Raw genomic sequence first — 24,193 nt, forward strand, 5'->3', positions numbered from 1 at the left:
ACTATTCCTTCACCTGAGATGTGGAGACATTCTCTACCTGTGGGGTAGGCACAGTAGCACAGTAGTTAGCACTGCTGCTTCACAGCTCCAGGGACCTGGGTTCGATTCCCGGCTTGGGTCACTGTCTGTGTGGAGTTTGCACATTCTCCTCGTGTCTGTGTGGGTTTCATCCGGGTGCTCCGATTTCCTCCCACAATCCAAAGATGTGCGGGTTAGGTTGATTGGCCATGCTAAAATTGTCCATTAGTGTTCTGAGATGCGTAGGTTAGAGGGATTAGCAGGTAAATATATAGGGATATGGGGGTAGGGCCTGGGTGGGATTGTGGTCAGTGCAGACTCGATGGGCCAGAAGGCCTCTTTCTGCACTGTTGGGTTTCTATGACTCTATGATTTCTATGATTCACAACCCTTTAATTGTAGATTCAAGGGTGGTGAACGTTTGGAATTCTATACCCCAGAGGGTTGAGGATGCTTCATCGTTGATTATTTTTAAGGCTGGGATGGACAGATTTTTGGTCCCTCGGGGAAATAAGAGATACGGAGAACGGGTGGGAAAGTGGAGTTGAAGCCCAAGGTCATCCATGGACGTATTGAATGATGGAGAAGGGTCTACTCCTGTGTTCGTGTGCAAATTGGTTTTTTAAAAAGTTTATTTATTAGTATCACAAGTAGGCTTACATTAACACTGCAATGAAGTTACTGTGAAAATCCTCTAGTCGCCACACTCCAGCACCTGTTCGGGTACACTGAGGGAGAATTTAGCATGGCCAATGCACGCCTTTCGATCTGTGGGAGGAAACTGGAGCACCCGGAGGAAACCCACACAGATATAGGGAGAATATGCAGACTCTGCACAGACAGTGATCCAAGCCAAGAATCAGGGTAATGCTCTGGGGACCCGAGTTCAAATCCCACCACAGCAGATGGTGAAATTTTGAATTCAATAAAAATCTGGAATTAAGATTCTCCTGATGACCATGAAACCATTGCTGATTGTTGGAAAAACCCATCTGGTTTACTGATGTCCTTTAGGGAAGGAAATCTGCCGTCCTTACCCGGTCTGGCCGACATGTGACTCCAGAGCCACAGCAATGTGGTTGACTCTCAACTACCCTTGGTCAACTAGGGGTGGACAATAAATGTTGGCCCAACCACCCATCCCATGAACGGGTCCCTGGCACTGTGAGGCAGCAGTGTTCACCACTGTGTCATCGTGCCGCCCAGGCCTTGCTAGCAACAAGATAACCTCCTGAGGAGGAAAACTTTCAAAAGGCCAGATTTAAATAGATAAACTCGGGCGCAGGAGTGGGGTTCAAGCTGGGGTCAGGCTGGAAAACATTGCTGGCAGGGTGGCGAGAGCTTTATTCGACATCGATCCCTGACCTTGAAGGTGAGTGCTTCATGCTGGCAATGGGTACCTGAAGTGGAAAGTATTCAATCCATAGCACTGACACCTCTTGCCTTGATCAGCACATCTCTACACAAAAAGAAGCAGTTCAAAATAGCGGTACAGAAACGTGCTGAGTCCATTCTCGTTCTGAGGGATACAATCAACAGTAAAATGTAATTAAAGGAAATACTCGTTTGTTAGCAGAATATCTCACGCATTGCATTATATAACATTGCTGATGTTTTCCAGTCTTAGCTGCAAAAAGGTGAAGACAAACTAATTATTCTGCTGGAATTAATCGACCATGTCTGCCCACCAGTGATAGAATCATAGAATCCCTACAGTGCAGAAAGAGGCCATTCAGCCCATTGAGTCTGCACCAACCACAATCCCACTGAGGCCCTATTCCCATAACCCCACATATTTACCCTGCTCATCCCCCCCGACACTAATCGGGCAATTTAGCACAACCAATCCACCTAACCTTGGAGTGTGGGAGGAAACTGGAGCACCCGGAGGAAACCCGCGCAGACACAGGGATAACATGCAAACTCCACACAGACAGTGATCCAAGCCAGGAATTGAACTCATGTCCCTGGTGCTGTGAGGCAGCAGTGCTAACCACTGTGCCACCGTGTCACCCACGGTGTTCCCAGAAAAAAAACATAAGTCAGTATTATAAATTTGAACATTGCCTTTGGCATTCTCTCAGGTTACATGTGAGCTGGTCAAACCATAAGTGATCGGAATATGGACCAAAATTCTCCAACGTTGCAGGAGACGAAGGAGAGAATTTGGCGCTCAGCCAAATCTCCATTCACAGCAGCGGGACTGGAGAATCCCAGCCGCAGACGAGATGGGAGAACTTCTTATTCATTCATGGGATGCGCGCATCATTGGCTGGGCCAGCATTTATTGCCCATCCCTGAGTCAACCACATTGCTGTGGCTCTGGAGTCACATGTAGGCCAGACCAGGTAAGGGTGGCAGATTTCTTTCCCTGAAGGACATTAGTGAACCAGATGGGTTTTTACGACAATCGACAATGGTTTCATGGTCATCAATAGATTCTTAATTCCAGATTTTTATTAAATTCAAATTTCACCATCTGCCGTGTCGGGATTCGAACCTGGGTCTCCGGAGCATAATCCTGGATTACTAGTTCAGTGAAAATACCACTATGCCACTGCCACCCTGGCCCATATGTCCAGGTGTGTGCCCACTTTCTCCTCAGAACAATGCAGTGAGCCGTGTTGTATTGACAGTGCCCCATCATGGTCAGATATTCATGCTGTTTGCAAATGCTCCAATGTACACCTCAAAATCACAGAATCCTACAGTGCAGAAGAGGCCCTTAGACCCATCGAGTCTGCACCGATGCATGAAATGCCCTGACCTGCCCACCTAATCCCGCTTGCCAGCCCTTGGCCCATAGCCTTGAATGTTATGGCCCAGTACTCATCCAGGTACCTTTTAAAGGATGTGAGGCAACCCGCCCCCACCACCCTCCCAGGCAGCGCATTCCAGACCCTCACCACCCTCTGGGTAAACAGATTTTCCTCACATCCTCCCTAAACCTCCTGCCCCTCACTTTTAACTTGTGTCCCCTTCAACTAAGGGGAACAGCTGCTGCCTATCCACCCTGTCCATACCCACCAATATCTTGAACACCTGCCTCACAGCGCCAGGGACCCGGGTTCGATTCCCGGCTTGGGTCACTGTCTGTGTGGAGTTTGTGCGTTTTCCCTGTGTCTGCGTGGGTTTCCTCCAGGTGCTCCGGTTTCCTCCCACAGTCTGAAAGACGTTCTGGTTAGGTGCATTGACCCGAACAGGTGCCGGACTGTGGCGACTAGGGCAATTTCACAGTAACTTCATTGCAGTGTTAATGTAAGCCTTACTTGTGACACTAATAAATAAACTTTACTTTTACTTTTTACTTAAGGCTGACCAGATCTTGTTGTTTGTCCACACAAACTGCTTCTATATCTGGAGATTTGCAAATGGTGCTGAACATTGTGCAGTCACCAACAAACATCCCCAGCCCTGACCTGATGATGGAGGGAAGGCCTTGCTGTAGCAGCTGGAGGTGGTTGGGCCGAGGACATAAACTACCCTGAGAAACTCTGACTAAAAGCTTTGCTAAAACCCGGTAGCTGGTGTAATGTGCTGATCATTCCCCCTGTTGTTGCTGCAGGTGTGTCTGTCACACGATTGAAATGTGAGATACCAACCAGAGCAAAATTAAATACAAAGATTTGACAATGTGTTTCTGACAGGAAATGGGAGAGAATATCCTTGTGATGTTCGAACTTTAACATGGAACCTGAAGGTGACTGAAGGTCTTTGGATTACTTGACTTGCTTATTGACGTATTCACACACCGACTCGTAACCAAAACAGTGGCACTCATAGAGTCATAAAAAAGTAAAGTGGGCTTACGTCAACACTGCAATGAAGTTACTGTGAAAATCCCCTAGTCACCACACTCCGGCGCCTGTTCAGGTACACTGAAGAAGAATTTAGCATGGCCAATCCAACTAACCAGCACATCTTTCGGACTGCAGGAGGAAACCAGAGCACCCGGAGGAAACACACACAGACACGGGGAGAATGTGCAGACCCCACACAAACAGTGACCGAAGCCGGGAATCGAACCTGGGTCCCTGGCGCTGTGAGGCAGCAGTGCTAACCACTGTGCCACCGTGCCACCATATAGGTTTACAGCATGGAAACAGGCCCTTCGGACCAATTTGTCCATGCTGCCCAGCTTTTACCACTAAGCTAGTCCCAATTTCCTGCATTTGAGCCATATCCCTCTGTACCCATCTTACCCATGTAACACTAAATGCTTTTTAAAAGATAAAATTGTACCCGCCTCTACTACTACCTCTGGCAGTTTGTTCCAGACACCACCCTCTGTGTGAAAAAATTGCCCCTCTGGACCTTTTTGTATCTCTCCCCTCTCACCTTAAACCTATGCCCTCCAGTTTTAGACTCCTCTACCTTTGGGAAAAGATATTGACTAGCTCGCTGATCTATGCCCCTCACTATTTTATAGATTTCTATAAGATGACCCCTCAGCCTCCTACGCTCCAGGAAAAAAAGTCCCAGTCTATCCAGCCTCTCCTTATAACTCAAGTCCCGATAGCATCCTAGTGAATCTTTTCTGCACTCTTTCTAGTTTAATAATATCCTTCATCCTATCCTCCTCTATTCCAGTCTTCAGCTGCCACTTAGCAACGCCCAAGTCACCAGTTATTCCCTTCATCCAGTCAGATCTGTTTTGACCCTTCAACTTGATGTCTCAGTTGTGCAGCAGGAACATTGGCGTATGCCACACAAGCTCCAGGATTGTGACCCAGCGACAGTTCAGGGTGATGTGTGACTCAGAGGTCATGTTCCCCACCCGTGCAGCGGTTCACGAATGGAGCAGCTCATCGCCACTTCCTCAACAACAATTGGGGATGAGCAAGAATTTCTGATCTTCCCGGCAACTCCCGCATCCTGGGAATTAATTTCAAAAATCTACGCCATGTTGGGTCTGTCCAATCCTCTCATTAACGAAACCACCTCAAAATGCGATGATCTTTACTTGTGGAAAGTCTTTGCTGTCTTAACTTGTTCGGGCATTGCATAATGAGCATTTGAGAAATGGTTGCTTGGGTTTGTATATGGGAAGGTACGGGCGGCACAGCGGTACAATGGTTAGCACTGTTGTTTCACAGCGCCAGTGACCCGGGTTCGATTCCCGGCTCGAGTCACTGTCTGTGCGGAGTCTGCACATTCTCCCCATGTCTGCGTGGGTTTCCTCCAAGTGAACAAAGAACAGTACAGCACAGGAACAGCCCCTCTGTCCACCAAGCCTGTGCCAATCACATTGTCCTATCTGGATCAACTGCTTGTATCACTCTATTTCCTCGTCTGTCTTAAATGCCGCTAACCGGGTGCTCCGGTTTCCTCCCACAGTCTGAAAGACGTGCTGGTTAAGTGCATTGGCCATGCTAAATTCTCCCTCAGTTACCTGAACAGCCGCCGGAGTGTGGCGACTAGGGGATTTTCACAGTAACTTCATTGGGGTGTGAATGTAAGCCTACTCGTGACACTAATAAATAAACGTTAAGCTTTAGGTTCATACTCCCAGCGTAGTTCTGAGGAGGTGCTGCACCGTTGGAGGTAATGGGAGGTTAAGCCAAGGCCCTGTGGGCTCTCTCTCTCTCAGGTGGATATAAAAGATCCCACGGCACTGTTCAAAGCAGAATGGAGGATTTTCCCTGCATGTTCTGGTCAATAAGTATCTCTCGACCAATATCACCAGAGCAGATGATCGACTCGTTTCCTCATTGCTGTATGTGGGAGCTTGCTGTGTGCAAATTGACTGTCCCATTCCCTACTTGTCTCTGTCATTTGAACAATGGGAACAATGCTGATGGGGGAGGTTATTGTTCATGTTTCTTACCTGATAAATAAGCACAATTTCATTTTTCAGAGGTTAGAAGTTGATGTTTGAAATAAGGCAGCAAGTTTTAGAGGCAAATTCCGCGATCCCACAGAAGAATCTGTGAATCCAAGATCTTAAGAGTTGGAGCTAAAATGCCAATCTTTGTGCAAAGGAATTTGGAACCCACTCAGTCGCAGAATCAACTGAACCAATTAAAGGGCTAATGGGAAGAGAAGGTTTACAGAAGAAAAAGTAAAGTATAAAGTTTAGTTATTAGCCATAAGTAAGGCTCACATTAACACTGCAATGAAGTTACTGTGAAATTCCCCTAGTCGCCACAGTCCAGAATTCGGGTCAATGCACCTAACCAGCATGTCTTTCAGACTGTGGAAAGAAACCGGAGCACCCGGAGGAAACGCATGCAGACACGGGGAGAACGTGCAAACTCCATACAGATAGTGACCCAAGCCGAGAATTGAACCCGGGTCTCTGGTGCTGTGAAGCAGCAGTGTTAACCACTGTGCAACCGTGCCACTCCAGAGGGGTGAAACTTAGATTGACAAGAGGGACATCAAATAAAAGTGGTGTGGTAGCTATGATGGGCCGAATGGCTTTCTCCTGTTATAAAAATGTATTTTTGAGACATGGGTTTTGCTGGTGAGGCCTTCTCCTTGAAGCACTGCAGACTGTGTCGTGTAGATGCGTCCAGCCTGCCATGCTGTCCTGGCCAACATTCTTCCCTCGACCTAAGATACCAATAAAACGCCTCATGCTGAATTCTAATGGCCCCATCAGGGAGGGGATGAAGTCCGGAAAAAGTAGCGAGCCATTCAAAAGTTCGTTGACTTCGGCAGGAACAGAAAATCCCACCGGGAAAAATTCCACCCCGTAGCTTTTTATTCAAATTCCGCCATCTGCCGTGGCAGGATTTGAACCCTGGTTCCCGGAACATTAGCTGAGTTCCTGGATCTTGCTATGCGCAGATCACCCGCCTCATTTAGCAGGGAGGCGATGGCCTCGTGGTATTATCGCTAGACTATTAACCCAGAAACTCAGCTAATGTTCTGGGGACCCGGGTTCGAATCCCGCCACGGCAGCTGGTGGAAATTGAATTCAAGAAAACAAAATCTGGAATTAAGAATCTACTGATGACCACGAAACCACTGTCGATTGTCGGAAAAACCCATCTGGTTCATCTCGTTAATGTCCTTGAGGGAAGGAAATCTGCCACCCTTACCTGGTCCTAGAGTCAGAGAGGTTTACAGCATGGAAACAGGCCCTTCGGCCCAACTTGTCCATGCCGCCCTTCTGGCCTACCTGTGACTCCAGAGCCACAGCAATGTGGTTGACTCTCATCTGCCCTCTGAAATGGCCAAGCAAGTCACTCAAATTGCAAGGGCAACGAGGGATGGGCACTAAATGGTGGCCCAGCCAGCGACGCCCATGACCCATGAATGAAGGGAAAAAAAATTGACTGTTTCGCAACGCAGACCGTTTCTTTCGTAAGTGTTTTCCAGAATGCATCGTATAAATGCAAAGCTTTCCAGCGACTGACAAATTCTATTACATTGTTAATGTAAATTTCACAAACATTTTGTAATCTTTTGATAAATTATCCAATATTATCCAACCTGAAAATTCTCTGCAGCCTTAAATTGTTCCAGCGTTTCTTTTTCAGATTTACCTGCTGATAAGTGTTTGGTTTTGAATTTTAATACAACAGCCTTCACGTTGATGGACTGTTAATTGTTTTTCATTCTGAACGGAACACCATCGACTTTACCTGCCCTGTTTCGGTGACCCCAGTTTGCCCTCCCGGTGATTTGTATTCAGTTTTTTTTGTATACGTGTGTTGCTCCTGCCAATTTTTATCGCAACAATAAAAAAAATTGTTGAACAGGTGAACGGTTTTGAAATTTGGTGTTGCCGTTACCGTGGATGCGGCTTTTAGTCACTGAATTACAAATATCAGGTTTCGCTGACAGCATTTCAGTTCACCAAACGTTCCTGGTTTACAAGGAAAGTCGCCTTGCCCTCAGTGCGACTGACCCCTTGCTGCGCAGGAAGGGAGGAGGAAAGAACCATTTAAACCCTCTTGGTTACCCGCACCGACTCAGAGGGATGAATTTTCAGGCCCTTCCCGCCGGCGGGATCTTCCAGTCCTGCCAATGGTGCTTTCAAAAGACAAAGAACAAAGAAAATTACAGTAAGTAGTCTCACAACACCAGGTTAACCTTTCGGAGCTTTCGGAGCACTGCCCCTTCATCAGGTGAGGTGAGAAATTACAGCACAGGAACAGGCCCTTCGGCCCTCCGAGCCTGCACCGACCATGCTGCCCGACTGAACTAAAACCCCCTACCCTCTGGGGACCATCTCCCTCTATTCCCATCCTATTCATGTATTCATCCAGACACCTATAGAAACCATAGAGTGCAGAAGGAGGCCATTTGGCCCATCGAGTCTGCACCGACCACAATCCCACCCAGGCCCTACCCCCACATATTTACCCGCTAATCCCTCTAACCTACGCATCTCAGGACTCTAAGGGGCAATTTTTAACCTGGCCAATCAACCTAACCCGCACATCTTTGGACTGTGGGAGGAAACCGGAGCACCCGGAGGAAACCCACGCAGACACGAGGAGAATGTGCAAACTCCACACAGGCAGTGACCCAAGCCGGGAATCGAACCCAGGTCCCTGGAGCTGTGAAGCAGCAGTGCTAGCCACTGTGCCACCGTGCCGCCCCTTAAAACCCCTTAAAAGTCACTATCGTGTCTGCTTCCACCACCTCCCCCGGCAATGAGTTCCAGGCACGCACCACTCTCTGTGTAAAAAACTTGCCTCGTACATCTCCTTTAAATTTTGCCCCTCACACGTTAAATCTGGGCTGCAGGGAAAAGCCCGGGAACTACAGGCCAGTGAGCCTCACATCTGTGGTGGGTAAATTGTTGGAAGGTATTTTGAGAGACAGGATCTATAGGCATTGAGAGATGCAAGGACTGATTAGGGACAGTCAGCACGGCTTTGTGAGTGGAAAATCATGTCTCAAAATTTGATTGAGTTTTTTGAAGGGGTAACCAAGAAGGTCGATGAGGGTAGTGCAGTTGATGTTGTCTACATGGGCTTTAGCAAGGCCTTTGACAAGGTACCACATGGTAGGTTGTTGCATAAGGTTAAATCTCACAGGATCCAGGGTGAGGTATCTAAATGGATACAAAATTGGCTTCTTGACAGAAGCCAGAGTGTGGGTGTAGAGGGTTGTTTTTCAAACTGGAGGCCTGTGACCAGCGGTGTGCCTCAGGGATCAGTGCTGGGTCCACTGTTATTTGTCATTTATATTAATGATTTGGATGAGAATATAGGAGGCATGGTTAGTAAATTTGCAGGTGACATAGTGGACAGTGAAGAAAGTTATCTCCAATTGCAACGGGATCTTAATCAATTGGGTCAGTGGGCTGACGAATGGCAGATGGAGTTTAATTTAGACAAATGCGAGGTGATGCATTTTGGTAGATTGAACCAGGGCAAGACTTACTCAGTTAATGGTAGGGTCTTGGGGAGAGTTACAGAACAAAGAGATCTAGGGGTACATGTTCATAGCTCCTCGAAAGTGGAGTCACAGGTGGACAGAGTGGTGAAGGAGGTATTCAGCATGCTTGGTTTCATCAGTCAGAACATTGAATACAGGAGTTGGAACGTCTTGTTGAAGTTGTACAAGACATTGGTAAGGCCACACTTGGAATATTGTGTAAAGTTCTGGTCACCCTATTATGGAAAGGATATTATTAAACTAGAAAGAGTGCAGAAAAGATTTACTAGGATGCTACTGGGACTTGATGGATTGAGTTATAAGAGAAGCTGGATAGACTGGGACTTTTTTCTCTGGAGCGTAGGAGGCTGAGGAGTGATCTTATAGAGGTCTATAAAATAATGAGGGGCACAGATCGGCTAGATAGTCAATATCTTTCCCCAAAGGTAGGGGAGTCTAAAACTAGAGGGCATAGGTTTAAGGTGAGAGGGGAGAGATACAAAAGTGTCCAGAGAGGCAATTTTTTCACAGAGGATGGCGAGTGTCTGGAACAAGCTGCCAGAGATAATAGTAGAGGCGGGTACAATTTTGTCTTTTAAAAAGCATTTAGATATTTACATGGGTACGATGGGTATGGAGGAATATGGGCCAAATGCGGGCAATTGGGGTTAGTTTAGGGGTTTTTTTTAAAAAAGGGTGGCATGGACAAGTTGGGCCGAAGGGCCTGTTTCCAAACTGTAAACCTCTATGACTCTATGTCTCTAATGACGAGACAGAGTACAGGAATGAGATAGAGAATCTGGTGAACTGGTGCAGCAACAATAATCTCTCCCTCAAGGTCAACAAAACGAAAGAGATTGTCATCGACTTCAGGAAGCGTAAAGGAGAACATGCCCCTGTCTACATCAATGGGGATGAAGTAGAAAGGGTCGAGAGCTTCAAGTTTTTAGGTGTCCAGATCACCAACAACCTGTCCTGGTCCCCCCATGCCGACACTATAGTTAAGAAAGCCCACCAACGCCTCTACTTTCTCCGAAGACTAAGGAAATTTGGCATGTCAGCTATGACTCTCACCATCCTTTACCAATGCACCATAGAAAGCATTCTTTCTGGTCATGTCACAGCTTGGTATGGCTCCTGCTCGGCCCAAAACCGCAAGGAACTACAAAAGGTTGTGAATGTAGCCAATCCATCACGCAAACCAGCCTCCCATCCATTGACTCTGTCTCCACTTCCCGCTGCCTCGGTAAAACAGCCAGCATAATTAAGGACCCCACGCACCCTGGACATTCTTTCTTCCACCTTCTTCCTTCGGGAAAAAATTACAAAAGTCTGGGGTCAAGTACCAACCGACTCAAGAACAGCTTCTTCTCTGCTGCTGTCAGACTTTTGAATGGACCTACCTCGCATTAAGTTGATCTTTCTCTACACCCTAGCTATGACTGCAACACTACATTCTGCACTCTCTCCTTTCCTTCTCTATGAACGGTATGCTTTGTCTGTATAGCGCGCAAGAAACAATACTTTTCACTGTATACGAATACATGTGACAATAATAAATCAAATTAAATCAAATCTTTAAAGAGCTAGGCACTAATTAGGCAGGAACTAATTGCTATGTGTAAGTGTTCGGGGGTCACATTTTATGGCTGCACTCGACATTCATGTGAAGTGTAATGGAACCAATTCAATCCGGTCCTTCCCTAAACCAGACAGCAAGGCAAAGTTAAACATGAGGAAGTTCTGATCTTTCCAAGCGTGATTATTGAGAACCAACAGAGACATCGGACTGATAGTGGCCGGGATTCTCTCATGTCGTTCGCCCATTTGGCGCTTTGCCATATCTCCATTCACTGCAGCAGGACTGGAGAATTCCAGCTATAGGCGAGGTCAGAGAATTCTAGCCTCCATTCACTGCAGTGGGACCGGAGAATCCCAGCCATGGGCAAGGTCGGAGAATTCTAGCCTCCATTCACTGCAGAAGGACAGGAGAATCCCAGCCATGGGCGAGGTCGGAGAATTCTAGCCTCCATTCACTGCAGCAGGACCGGAGAATCCCAGCCATGGGCAAGGTCGGAGAATTCTAGCCTCCATTCACTGCAGAAGGACTGGAGAATCCCAGCCATGGGCGAGGTCGGAGAATTCTAGCCTCCATTCACTGCAGTGGGACCGGAGAATCTCAGCCATGGGCAAGGTCGGAGAATTCTAGCCTTCATTCACTGCAGAAGGACTGGAGAATCCCAGCCATGGGCGAGGTCGGAGAATTCTAGCCTCCATTCACTGCAGAAGGACTGGAGAATCCCAGCCACGGGGGAGGCCGGAGAATTCCGGCCTTCATTCACTGCAGTGGGACCAGAGAATCCCAGCTATGGGCGAGGTTGGAGAATTCTAGCCTCCATTCACTGCAGCCGCACTGGAGAATCCCAGCCATGGGTGAGGTCGGAGAATTCCGGCCTTATATTCACCGCAGCAGGATCGGAGGATCCCAGCCATGGGTGAGGTCGGGGAATTCTGATCTCCATTCACTGCAGTGGGACTGGAGAATCCCAGCCATGGGCAAGGTTGGAGAATTCTGGTCTCCATTCACTGCAGCAGGAATGGAGAATCCCAGCCATGAGCGAGGTTGGAGAATTCCGGCCTCTATTTGCTGCAGCAGGACTGGAGAATCCCAGCCATGGGCGAGGTCGGAGAATTCTGGCCAATATCTTGTAAATTCTTTTGAAAACACAACCCTGATTTGAGCAATCTTACTTTGTAATTTAACCATTGGAGTCCATTTTATAATCCAAGCCAACATTCCCTCCAAGGGTAGTAAATCCTTCCGAAGAGCTGTTGACAAGACTCCAGGCGTGGTCGAACCAGGGTTTTGTACAGCTGAAACATCACCTTTGTCTCCTTGATCTCCAGTTCTCGAGACGAATGGTTTTTACTCTTTTTTTCATTGAAGAATCTCTTTTCAAATGGATTAGTAATCACTGACTCTCGCCCCATCATCAAAATTATCCGGTTTGTTCCTCATGGGGGGTGGGGGGGTGGGGGGGTGGGGGGGGTGGGGGAGTGGGTGGGGGGAGCGGGAGGGATGGGGGGGTGGGGGGGCGGGAGGGGTGGGAGGGTGGGTGGGGGTGGGTGGGGGTGGGGGGGGCGGGGGGTGAGAGGGAGGTGGGAGGAAAGGTGGGAGGGGAGGGGAGGAGGGGAGAGGGGAGGGGGAGGGGATGGGAGGGGGGAGGGGATGGGAAGAGGGGAGAGGGGAGGGGAGCGAGGAGGAGGGGAGGGGAGGAGGAAGGGAGAGGAGGAGAGGAAAGGGTGAGGGGAAGGGGGTTGGGGGGAAGGAGGTGGGGAGGAAGGAGAGAGGGAAGGGGGGGAGGAGAGAGGGAAGGGGTAGGGGGAGGAAAGAGGGAAGGGGAGGAGAGGGGAGGGGGAGGAGAGAGGGGAGGGGGAGGAAAGAGGGAAGGGGAGGAGAGGGAAGGGTGGGGGAGGGGGGTGGCGAGGAGGGGGAAGGGATTGGAGGGGAAGGAGGAAGGGGAGGGGAGAGGGGGGAGGGGACGAGGGGGAAGGGTGGAGGAGGGGAGGGGAGAGGGGAGGGGACGAGGGGGAAGGGTGGGGGAGGGGAGGGGAGAGGGGAGGGGATGAGGGGGAAGGGTGGGGGAGGGGAAAGGGGTTGGGGGGAAGGAGGAAGGGGAGAGGGAGGAGGGGAGAGGAGGAAGAGGAGGCGAGAGAAGAGGGGAGGAAGGGAAAGGGGAGGGGACGAGGGGGAAGGGTGGGGGGAGGGGGTGGTGGGGAGGGGATGGGGTTGGGTGGAGGAGGGAGAGGGGGGGAGGGATGGCATTTTACCAGTGCCTTTAAGAAAGGAGGTACTTACCTACAAACATGAGTGAGATGTGCGTGCTTCACACTGCAGACTCTGTGCATTCTGGGTGTGACGCACAATGACACTTGTACATTCTACCTGAGGGCGATTGTTTCTTGTGTTTCGGGGAAAAGTGGATGAAATGATACAATGTTGGCCCCAATGGACCCATTAAACATCTCCGGTAACTGAAAACAGGATCTGATTTATTCAGACTGTGAGTGCAGCGGCCCCTGGAGATCTCTGGGAGACCGGCTGAAGGAGAGACCGAGATGAGATTGGGAGCTTTCTGGGCTCCGTTCAGTGACAGTGCACCAACGCAGACTCCCATTACATCTGCCATGACGCTCCTCAAAGGGGCTTTTAGCCTAAAGGTCTTAAGGTGGTGCAGGTGGGTGAGAGTGGCAACAAGTTGGCAAGATGACCTTTGAACCTTGATGACAGTGCCCCAGGTGCAATCTCCCATTCATTGCCCCTTGTTTGTTCCATTTCACATTATTTTATGGAATGCAGGAAATAGGAGCTGGAAAGTCTATTCAGCCCCTGAAGCCTTTTTTTGCCATTTAACTATATCATGGCTGATCCCAAGTACAGGAATGAGACAGAGAATCTGGTGAACTGGTGTGATGACAATAATCTCTCCCTCAATGTCAACAAAACAAAGGAGATTGTCATCGACGTCAGGAAGCGTAAAGGAGAACATGCCCCTGTCTACATCAACAAGGACGAAGTGGAAAGGGTCGAGAGCTTCAAGTGTCCAGATCACCAACAACCTGTCCCGGTCTCCCGATGCCGACACTATAGTTAAGAAAGCCCACCAATGCCTCTACTTTCTCAGAAGACTAAGGAAATTTGGCATGTCAGCTACAACTCTCACCAACTTTTACAGATGCGCCATAGAAAGCATTCTTTCTGGTTGTATCACAGCTTGGTATGGGCTCCTGCTCTGCCCAAGACCGCAAGAATTATAAAAGGTTGTGAACGTAGCCCAATCCATCACACAAACCAGCCTCCCATCCATTGACTCTGTCTACACTTCCCGCTGCCTCAGCAAAGCAGCCAGCATAATCAAGGACCCCATGCACCCCGGACATTCTCTCTTCCACTTTCTTCCATCGGGAAAAAGACACAAGAATCTGAGGTCACATACCAACCGACTCAAGAACAACTTCTTCCCTGCTGCTGTCAAGACTTTTGAATGGACCTATCTTATATTAAGCTGATCTTTCTCTACCCTCTAGCTATGACTGTAACACTACATTCTGCACCCTCTCCTTTCCTTCTCCCCTATGTACTCTATGAACGGTATGCTTTGTCTGTATAGCGTGCAAGAAACAATACTTTTCACTGTGTCCCAATACGTGACAATAATAAATCAAATCAAATCAAATCATAAGCCTTAACTTTCACTACCAGTCTCCTATGAGTGCCGTTATCAAGTGCCTTCTGGACGTCCATTTAAACGACTTCCATTGACATTCCTCTGCTTCTTATTTTAGTCATCGCTTCCAAAAATCCAATCAGGTTCATCAAAGAACAAAGAACAATACAGCACAGGAACAGGCCCTTCGGCCCTCCAAGCCCGTGCCGCTCCCTGGTCCAAACTAGACCATTCTTTTGTATCCCTCCATTCCCACTCCGTTCATGTGGCTATCTAGATAAGTCTTAAACGTTCCCAGTGTGTCCGCATCCACCACCTTGCCTTGCAGCGCATTCCAGGCCCCCACCACCCTCTGTGTAAAATACGTCCTTCTGATATCCGTGTTAAACCTCCCCCCCTTCACCTTGAACCTATGACCCCTCGTGAACGTCACCACCGACCTGGGGAAAAGCTTCCCACCGTTCACCCTATCTATGTCTTTCATAATTTTATACACCTCTATTAAGTCTCCCCTCATCCTCCGTCTTTCCAGGGAGAACAACCCCAGTTTACCCAATCTCTCCTCATAACTAAGCCCCTCCATACCAGGCAACATCCTGGTAAATCTCCTCTGTACTCTCTCCAAGGCATAGCTTACCCTTTACAATCTTCTTCTGATTGGCTGAAAAATTTCAAGAGGTTCAGATACCCTGGGTGGAATTTTCCAGCCACCCTCGCCCCGAAACAGGAAAATACTGCCCGAGGTCAACGGAACTTTCCATGGTCCGCCCCTCGCCCACTGCAATTCCTGTGACGGGCAGGACAGAAGAATTCCAGTTTCTGTCCCTAATTATAAAGACTAGTTACCGCCTGATAATTAACCATGGGCTAACTATGATAGGTCACCACAGAAAGGTGATATCACATCTGAAGTAGAAACAGAGCAGTTTGTGAAGCTTAATTTCAATTGGTTACACACCCAAATAAGGGCAGGCAGTGGCCTAGCAGTATTATCGCAAGACTGTTAACCCAGAAACTTAGCTAACACTCTGAGGAGCCAGGTTCAAATCCCGCCACGGCAGATGGTGGCATTTGAATTCAATAAAAAATATCTGGATTTAAGAATCTACTGATGACCATGGAACCATTGTCGGAAAGACCCATCTGGTTCACTTTAGGGAAGGAAATCTGCCGTCCTTACCCAGTCTGGCCTACATGTGACTCCAGAGCCACAGCAATATGGCTGACTCTCAACTGCCCGACAAGGGCAACTAGGGATGGGCAATAAATGCTGACCAGCCAGCGACGCCCGTGTCCTGTGAATGAACCAAAAACAAGACTGGCTGACAGGTGTGAGTGTTGGAACAAAGTACCCCAATGGCAAAGATGTTTGAGGGGTTAATGACACAGTTAAAATTTTCGATATGGAGAAATGCATTCTTACGTTTCCATCCTTGAGTGTGGTGACCCAGAGAACATGAAATTAGTTATTTTTGGTGCTCTTTCTTGAGCCAACCTTTCTAATGGGCAGTCAAGTGCAGCACATTTCATAATATTGCTGGAGCGTGAAAATGGGAAATTTTGCCCTTTAACCTGGGAAGCGTAGAAAATAAAAATGATCGTTTCAAGGACTTTAGCTGCAAAAAGACTGGCCCAATTCTATTTGTCCAACACTTTTGGGGTTTAAGGAAAACAGTTTTCCCATTGAATGTTATATAGAAAATTGTTCCTGGCAGGTAACATTCACCCAACAAAAGTGTAAATCGAAACAGATTAAGAATTGAATTTTTATTAGTGTCACAAAAAGCCTTACATTAACACTGCAGTGAAGTTACTGTGAAAATCCGGCGCCTGTTTGGGTACACTGAGGGAGAATTTAGCCTGGCCAATGCACCTAACCAGCACGGCTTTTGGATTGTGGGAGGAAACCGGAGCACCCAGAGGAAGCCCACGCAGACACGGGGACATTATCAGCCCTGGGGACATTATTTTCCTTTGATAAGTTCGCTTGGTACTTTTTGTTTTAGTTGAAATGCCCTTTTAAGGGGTGGTTGATTAGTCAATTAGTTGATTGGTTCAATTGTTATAGAATTTCATAACACAGGAGGAGGCCATTCGGCCCATCGTGTATGTACCGGCTCCCGAAAGAGCTACCCAGCTAGCCCCATTCTCCAGCCCTATCTCTGTAGCCCTCTCCTTCAATCACTTTCAAACATGTAGCCAGCTCTCTTTTCGAACCTCCTATGGAGAATAGAAGCCATAGAACATAGAACATAGAACATTACAGCGCAGAACAGGCCCTTCGGCCCACGATGTTGCACCGACCAGTTAAAAAAAAACTGTGACCCTCCAACCTAAACCAATTTCTTTTCGTCCATGAACCTATCTACGGATCTCTTAAACGCCCCCAAACTAGGCGCATTTACTACTGATGCTGGCAGGGCATTCCAATCCCTCACCACCCTCTGGGTAAAGAACCTACCCCTGACATCGGTTCTATAACTACCCCCCCTCAATTTAAAGCCATGCCCCCTCGTGCTGGATTTCTCCATCAGAGGAAAAAGGCTATCACTATCCACCCTATCTAAACCTCTAATCATCTTATATGTTTCAATAAGATCCCCTCTTAGCCGCCGCCTTTCCAGCGAAAACAATCCCAAATCCCTCAGCCTCTCCTCATAGGATCTCCCCTCCATACCAGGCAACATCCTGGTAAACCTCCTCTGCACCCTCTCCAAAGCCTCCACATCCTTCCTGTAATGTGGGGACCAGAACTGCACACAGTACTCCAAGTGCGGCCGCACCAGAGTTGTGGCACCATGGCACCATAGAAATCCTACAGTGCAGAAGGAGGCCATTTGGCTCACCCACACACCATTCTATCCCCCTAACCTTGCGCAGTTACCGTGGCTTCTATTCTCTACCCACATTTAAAAATGAGCAAGCAACTTCACCACTTCAGATTTGCCAAATGTCCCTATTTGTCCTGGAAATATCCATTCCCCCGATATTACAATTCAAAGGCCAGTTGGATGGTATGATTGAGATTTTTAAACAGTTGTGTCTCGCTATCAACTTTCTAGTCATGATTTAGTTGGTTAATATCTATTAGTCTCACAGCACTTACACTGCAGCAGGAACCGGCTGTACAATCCCTGGATACGCACTGAGGCATTGACTGGGACAATTAATGACAACTTACAACCGTAGAATCCCTGCAGTGCAGAAAGAGGCCATCCAGCCCATCGAGTCTGCACTGACTCTCTGAAAGAGCATCTTACCCAGGCCCTCCCCTCTGCCCTATTCTTGTACCCCATGCATTTACCATGGCAAATCCACATAACCTCCACATCTTTGGACACCAAGGAGCAATTTAGCATGGCCAATTCCACCTAACCTGCACATCTTGGGACACTAAGGGGCAATTTAGCGCAGCCAATCCACCTAACCTGCACATCTTGGAACACTAAGGGGCAATTTAGCATGGCCAATCCACCTAACCTGCACATCTTTGAAGTGTGGGAGGAAACCGGAGCACCTGGAGGAAACCCACGCAGACACGGGGAGAATGTGCAGAGTCCACAGACAGTGACCCAAGGCTGGAATCGAACCTGGGTCCCTGGCACTGTGAGGCAGCAGTGCTAACCACGTGAATAAATGAATCTGCTTTTTTTGCAGGTAAAATAAACAGAGTATTTTAGTGACTGTAAATGTATTTACTGGACTGGAAACTTGGACTTTATTTTTGCAAAAATGCGCGAATAAGATAGCGAAGCAAGGTCAATAATATTACAGCTAGTGCTAATGTCATTTAAGCTTGAATAATGAATGGGACTACAGTTGTTCAGTGATGTCACCCTCCCTGACAGGAATACATTTCATGCTGAAACTAAGAAGTGGTTGAAAAGAGTGTTTTGGTGTCACCTTAATAAAGGACATTCAATCAAAAATAAACAAAGCACTTGTGTTTTTCCATTATCGCCTTCCAGTGCGACGCTGAAATACGATTAATTTTTACACCGTTTCAATCATGTTGGTTTTAAGGGTGATTATTAAGAAATTTGCATGAACTGTGAATTTTAAAACCGTAGGCAAATAAAACAGTGATGTTCCACGTGTTAGCCATAACTAAGTAGAGATTAGATAAAACTGGAATTGCTTTTTGTAAGAAGTCTAATCTAAAGAATGCGTGAGTGTTTAAACCTCAAAGGTGTTTGCGTTTTAGAATCATAGAATCCTACAGTGCTGAAGGAGGCCATTCAGCCCATCGAGCCTGCACCGACCACAATCCCACCCAGGCCCTATCCCCATAACCCTACTTATTTACCCTACTAACCCCCTGACACTAAGGGGCAATATAGCATGGCCAATCCACCTAACCCCCACATCTTTGGACTCTGGGAGGAAACTGGAGCACCTGGAGGAAACCCATGCAGATACAGGCAGAACAGTGCAGATTCTGCACAGAGAGTGACCCAGGCCAGGAATCGAACCCGGGTCTCTGGCACTGTGAGGCAGCAGTGCTAACCACTGTGCCACCCTAACAGGGGTCAGAGAGTTTCACTGCACAGAAAGAGGCCCTTTGGCCCATTGTGTAAGCACCAGCCATCAAGTACTTTTTCTTGAAGTGTAGTCCCTGTTGTAATGCAGGAAGTTCAGCGGCCAATTTATAGACAGCAAGATCCCATAAACAACAAGGTGATAATGTCAGGATAATCCAGTTTTCGTTTGTGATGTTAACGGAGGGATAAATTTGGAAACAGGATTTGGACGGCATGGTGGTACAGTGGTTAGCGCTGCTGCCTCACAGTGCTCAGGTGACCCAGGTTCAATTCCCGACTTGGGTCACAGTGTGTGTGGGGTCTGCGCGTTCTCCCCATGTCTGCGTGGGTTTCCTCCGAGTGCTCCGGTTTCCTCCCACAGTCCAAAAGACCGGCAGGTTAGGTGCATTGGCCATGCTAAATTTTCCCTCAGTGTACCCGAACAGGCGCCAGAGTGTGGCGACTAGTGGATTTTCACAGTAACTTCATTGCAATGTTAATGTAAGCCGACTTGTGACACTAATAAATAAACTTTAAACTTTAAGGGGATAACTCTTCTGCTCTGCTTCACAATGATGCAGTGGAATCGTTTATATCCACCTGGAGAGCTGCCAGTGCACTGCAGCAAAACAAGGGTTAATGTGGGACTGCGACCACCCAGACCGTCACATAAAAAGACCCTGAAAGTAGAGTCGGTCGTGGACTGTACAGAGACCAAAATAAACATCACTAATGCAGGAGTGGTGTTCATTCCAAGGCAGCAATATTCATTTCTCAGAAAGCATGTTACGCTTTCAGCAAGATAAAGGAATCATTGGTTAGTGGAGATAAAACTACCGCCATCTACCATTACCATCATGCCTGGTAATCAACCTTCATTCATTGAAGAGTGTAGTAAAACATGCCAGGAGCAACCATACCTTAGCCATACCTAAGAATGAGGTGTCAGCTTCATGGGGTGGCACGGTAGCACAGTGGTTAGTGCTGCTGCCTCACAGTGCCAGGGACCTGGGTTCGATTCCCGGCTTGGGTCACTGTCTGTGCAAAGTTTGCACGTTCTCCCCGTGTCTGCGTGGGTTTCCTCCGGGTGCTCCGGTTTCCTCCCACAGTCCAAAAGACGAGCTGGTTAGGTGCATTGGCCATGCTAAATTCTCCCTCAGTGTACCCGAACAGGCGCCAGAGTGTGGTGACTAGGGGATTTTCACAGTAACATCATTGCAGTGTTGATGTAAGCCTACTTGTGACACTAATAAATAAGCTTTAAACTAAGCTAGTGCTTAAACAGGACTACTTGTATACCAAACAGCATAAGCAGCAAGTAATCGACAGAGCTAAGCGATTCCACAACCAGTGGATCAGATCTAAGCTCTGCAGTCCTGCCACATCCAGTCGAGAATGGTGGTGGACAATTTAACAATTTACACAAATATCCCCACCCTCAATGAAGGAGGAGCCCAGCACATCTGTGCAAAAGATAAGGCATTTGCGACAACCTTCAGCTAGGAGTGCTGAGTGGATGGTCCAGCATCACAGATGCCGGCCTTCAGCCAATTCGATTCGCCCCACGTGATATCATGAAGCAATTGGAGGCATTGGATACTGCAAAGGCTGTGGGCCTGCAAATATTCCAGGAACAGTACTGAAAACCTGTGCTCCAGGACTAGCCGCTCCCCTCGGCAAGCTGTTCCAGTACAGCTACAACACTGACAGCTACCCGACAATGTGGAAAATTGTCCAGGTATGTCCTGTACTCAAAAAGCAGGACAAACAGGGTGGCACGGCGGCACAGTGATTAGCACTGCTGCCTCACAGCGCCAGGGACTCAGGTTCGATTCTGATCCGTGTGGGTTTGTTCCAGGTGCTCCCGTTTCCTCCCACAGTCTGAAAGACATACTGGTTAGATGGAGTGGATTGGCCAAGCTCAAATTCTCCCTCAATGTCCAAAGATGTGTAGGTTAGGTGGATTAGCCATGGGAAATGTGTGGGGTTACGGGAACGGGGCAGGTGTGAGGGAGGGTGGTAAGTTGCACTTTTGGAGAGTCAGTGCAGACTCGATGGGCTGAATCACCTCCTTCAGCACTGTAGGGATTCTATGGATTCTATGGAAATCCAACAGAGCCAATTACTGCCCCATCAGTCAGTCTACTCTCAATGATCAATAAAGTGACGGAAAGTGTCATTGACAGTGCTAGCAAGCAGCACTTGCTCAGAAATAGTCTATTCACTGATGCTGGGGTTTCACCAGGACAGCTCCACTAATGACATCTTTGCAGAACTAATAACAGAGCTGAACTCCAGAGGTGAGGTGGGAGTGACTCTCTTTGACATCAAAGCAGCAATCGACTGAGTATAACATCAAAGAGCCCTCGCAATACCAGAGTCAATGAGAATCGGGAAGTGGGGGGGAGGGGCAGGGGGTTGCGGTGGGGGGGGGGGGGGGGGGGGGGGGGGGGCATTCGCTGCTGTCGGAGTCATACCCAGTACAAAGGAAGATGTTTGTGGTTATTGGACGCCAATCATCTCAGTCCCAGGATTTCATTTCAGGATTTCCTCACAGTAATTTCCGAGCCCCAAACACTTTCAACTGCTTCATCAATGACCTTCCTCCCATCACAAGGTCAGACGTGGGGATGCTCGCTGATGACTGCACAATGTTCAGCACCATTCATGACTCCTCAGATGCTAAAGCTCTCCATGTCCAAATGCAGCAAGATCTGGACAATATCCAGGCTTGGGCTGACAAGTAGCAAGTAACATTCGCACCACACAAATGCCAGGCAATGACCATCTCCAACTAGAGAGGATCTAACCATCGCCCCTTGACATTCAACGGCATCACCATCACTGAATTCCTACTATCAACATCCTGTGAGTTACCATTGAACTGGTAGTAACCAGTAACTCACCTCCTGACTCCCTAAAGCCTGTCCACCATCTACAAGTCAGGGTTGTGATGGACTACTCTCCTCTTGCCTGGGTGAGTCCAGCTCCATCAGTACTCAATAAGTTCAACATCTTCGAGGACAAAGCAGCCCACTTGATTGTCACCCCTTCCACAAACATTCACTCCATCTATCACCGACGCTCAGTAGCAGCCGTGTATACCATCTACAAGATACACTGCAGGAACTCACCAAGGCTCCTTCGATAGCACCTCCCAAACCCACAAACTCTGCCACCTAGAAGGACCAGGGCAGCAGACACATGGCAACACCATTACCCTCCAATTCACACGCCACCCTGGCTGGGAGCCATTTTGCCGTTCCGTCACTGTCGCCGGGTCAAAATCCTGGCGTTCCCTCCCTAACAGCACTGTGACCTCGGCAGCTCAAGAAGGCGACTCACCACCACCTTCTCAAGGGCAGTTAAGGATGGGCAATAAAATTGCTGAGCGAGCCAGCGATGCCTACATCCCAGGAAAGAATTTTTTAAAAACCCCATGCTCAGTTCAACAAATAATTATGAAGAAAACACAGCGTTATGTATAATGTATGAAGAGGCTGCATTATTAATGTCACTCTGAATGGTCATTTGATTCACTTTAGTTTCAGAACAAGACATCCAATTTGGACAATGGAGTCTCCGGAAAATTGTAAATGGGAAGATTATAAATTTAGTACTGGTTTTCTGAAAGCATTTTGATGTACAGGGATTATAGACCTGAGTTTTTGCACATCCTTTCTCTTTGCATGTTTGAACAGTGGGATGGTCTGGGGAGAGGGTGGGGGAGGTAAAAGCTTCTTCTGAATCACTCCAGAGGGTTTCGGTGTGCTTCCAGTCTAGCAGAGAGACTGGTTTGGTACCGGTGGGAGACGGAGTGTGAATTTATTTTCATGGAAACACTCTTTGCTCTGATAGTTTGAAATATTTCAGCTCCTAAGGTTTACTCTATGTAATGGGGACTCTGGCAGCAGGTGGCGATGTTGGGGGAGAGCATCACTTGGGGAACTGGTCAGCCTCTATGGCCCCTCTCTGCAGGGAGCAGTGTGTTTGGAAAAGGTGAGGGGTGGAGACAGATGCCATGAGGCGAAGAAGAAATCAGCAAGAACTAATCCTGGGCCTGGGAGTGCCAGGAGCCAAAGGCAGCTTGAAGCCCCTCAAGGTGGTGAAGGAGGCAGCACGGGAATTGGAAACCGAGTCAAACTGATTGGAAGCACCCAGAGCCTGCAACGTTTCAGGAGAGAGAGCGACCACCCACCCACCCACTCACTCACTCACCCACTGAGTGACCCACCCACTCACCGACCCACCAACTGACCCACACACTACCCACCCACTGACCGACCCACCCACTGACTGACCCATCCACTGACTGACCCACCCACCCACTCACTCACCCACTGAGTGACCCACCCACTCACCGACCCACCGACTGACTCACCCACCCACTGACCCACCCACTGACTCACTCACCCACTGAGTGACCCACCCACTCACCGACCCACAGACTGACCCACCCACCCACTGACCGACCCACTGACTGACCGACCCACCACTGACCCACCCACCCACTGACCGACCCACTGACTGACCCACCCACTAACTGACCCACCCACCCACTGACCCACCCACTGACCCACCCACCCACTGACCGACCCACTGACTGACCCACCCACCCACTGACCCACCCACCCACTGACCAACCCACTCACTGACCCAGCCAACCACTGACCAACCCACTCACAGACCCACCCACTCACTGACCCACCTACCCATTGACCCACCCACTGACCAATCCACCCACTGACCCACCCACCCACTGACCCACCCTCTCACAGTTTCAACCACAGACTCACCCACCCACTGACCGACCCACCCACTGACTGACCCACCCACTGACCTACCCACTGACCGACCCACCCACTGACTGACCCACTCACCCACTGACCTACCCACCCACAGACCCACCCACCCACAGACCCACCCACCCACTGACTGACTCACCCACTGATCCACTCACCCACTGACCCACCAACCAATTGGACTCCTCCGGAATTAGTGGGGTAAATATGTGGGGTGAAGAGGATAGAGCCTGGGTGGAATTATTGTTGTTGTAGACTCAATGGGCTGAATGGCCTCCTTCTGCAC

The sequence above is a fragment of the Mustelus asterias genome, chromosome 8, assembly GCF_964213995.1.
Source record: "Mustelus asterias chromosome 8, sMusAst1.hap1.1, whole genome shotgun sequence".
NCBI classification, from domain to species: domain Eukaryota; kingdom Metazoa; phylum Chordata; class Chondrichthyes; order Carcharhiniformes; family Triakidae; genus Mustelus; species Mustelus asterias.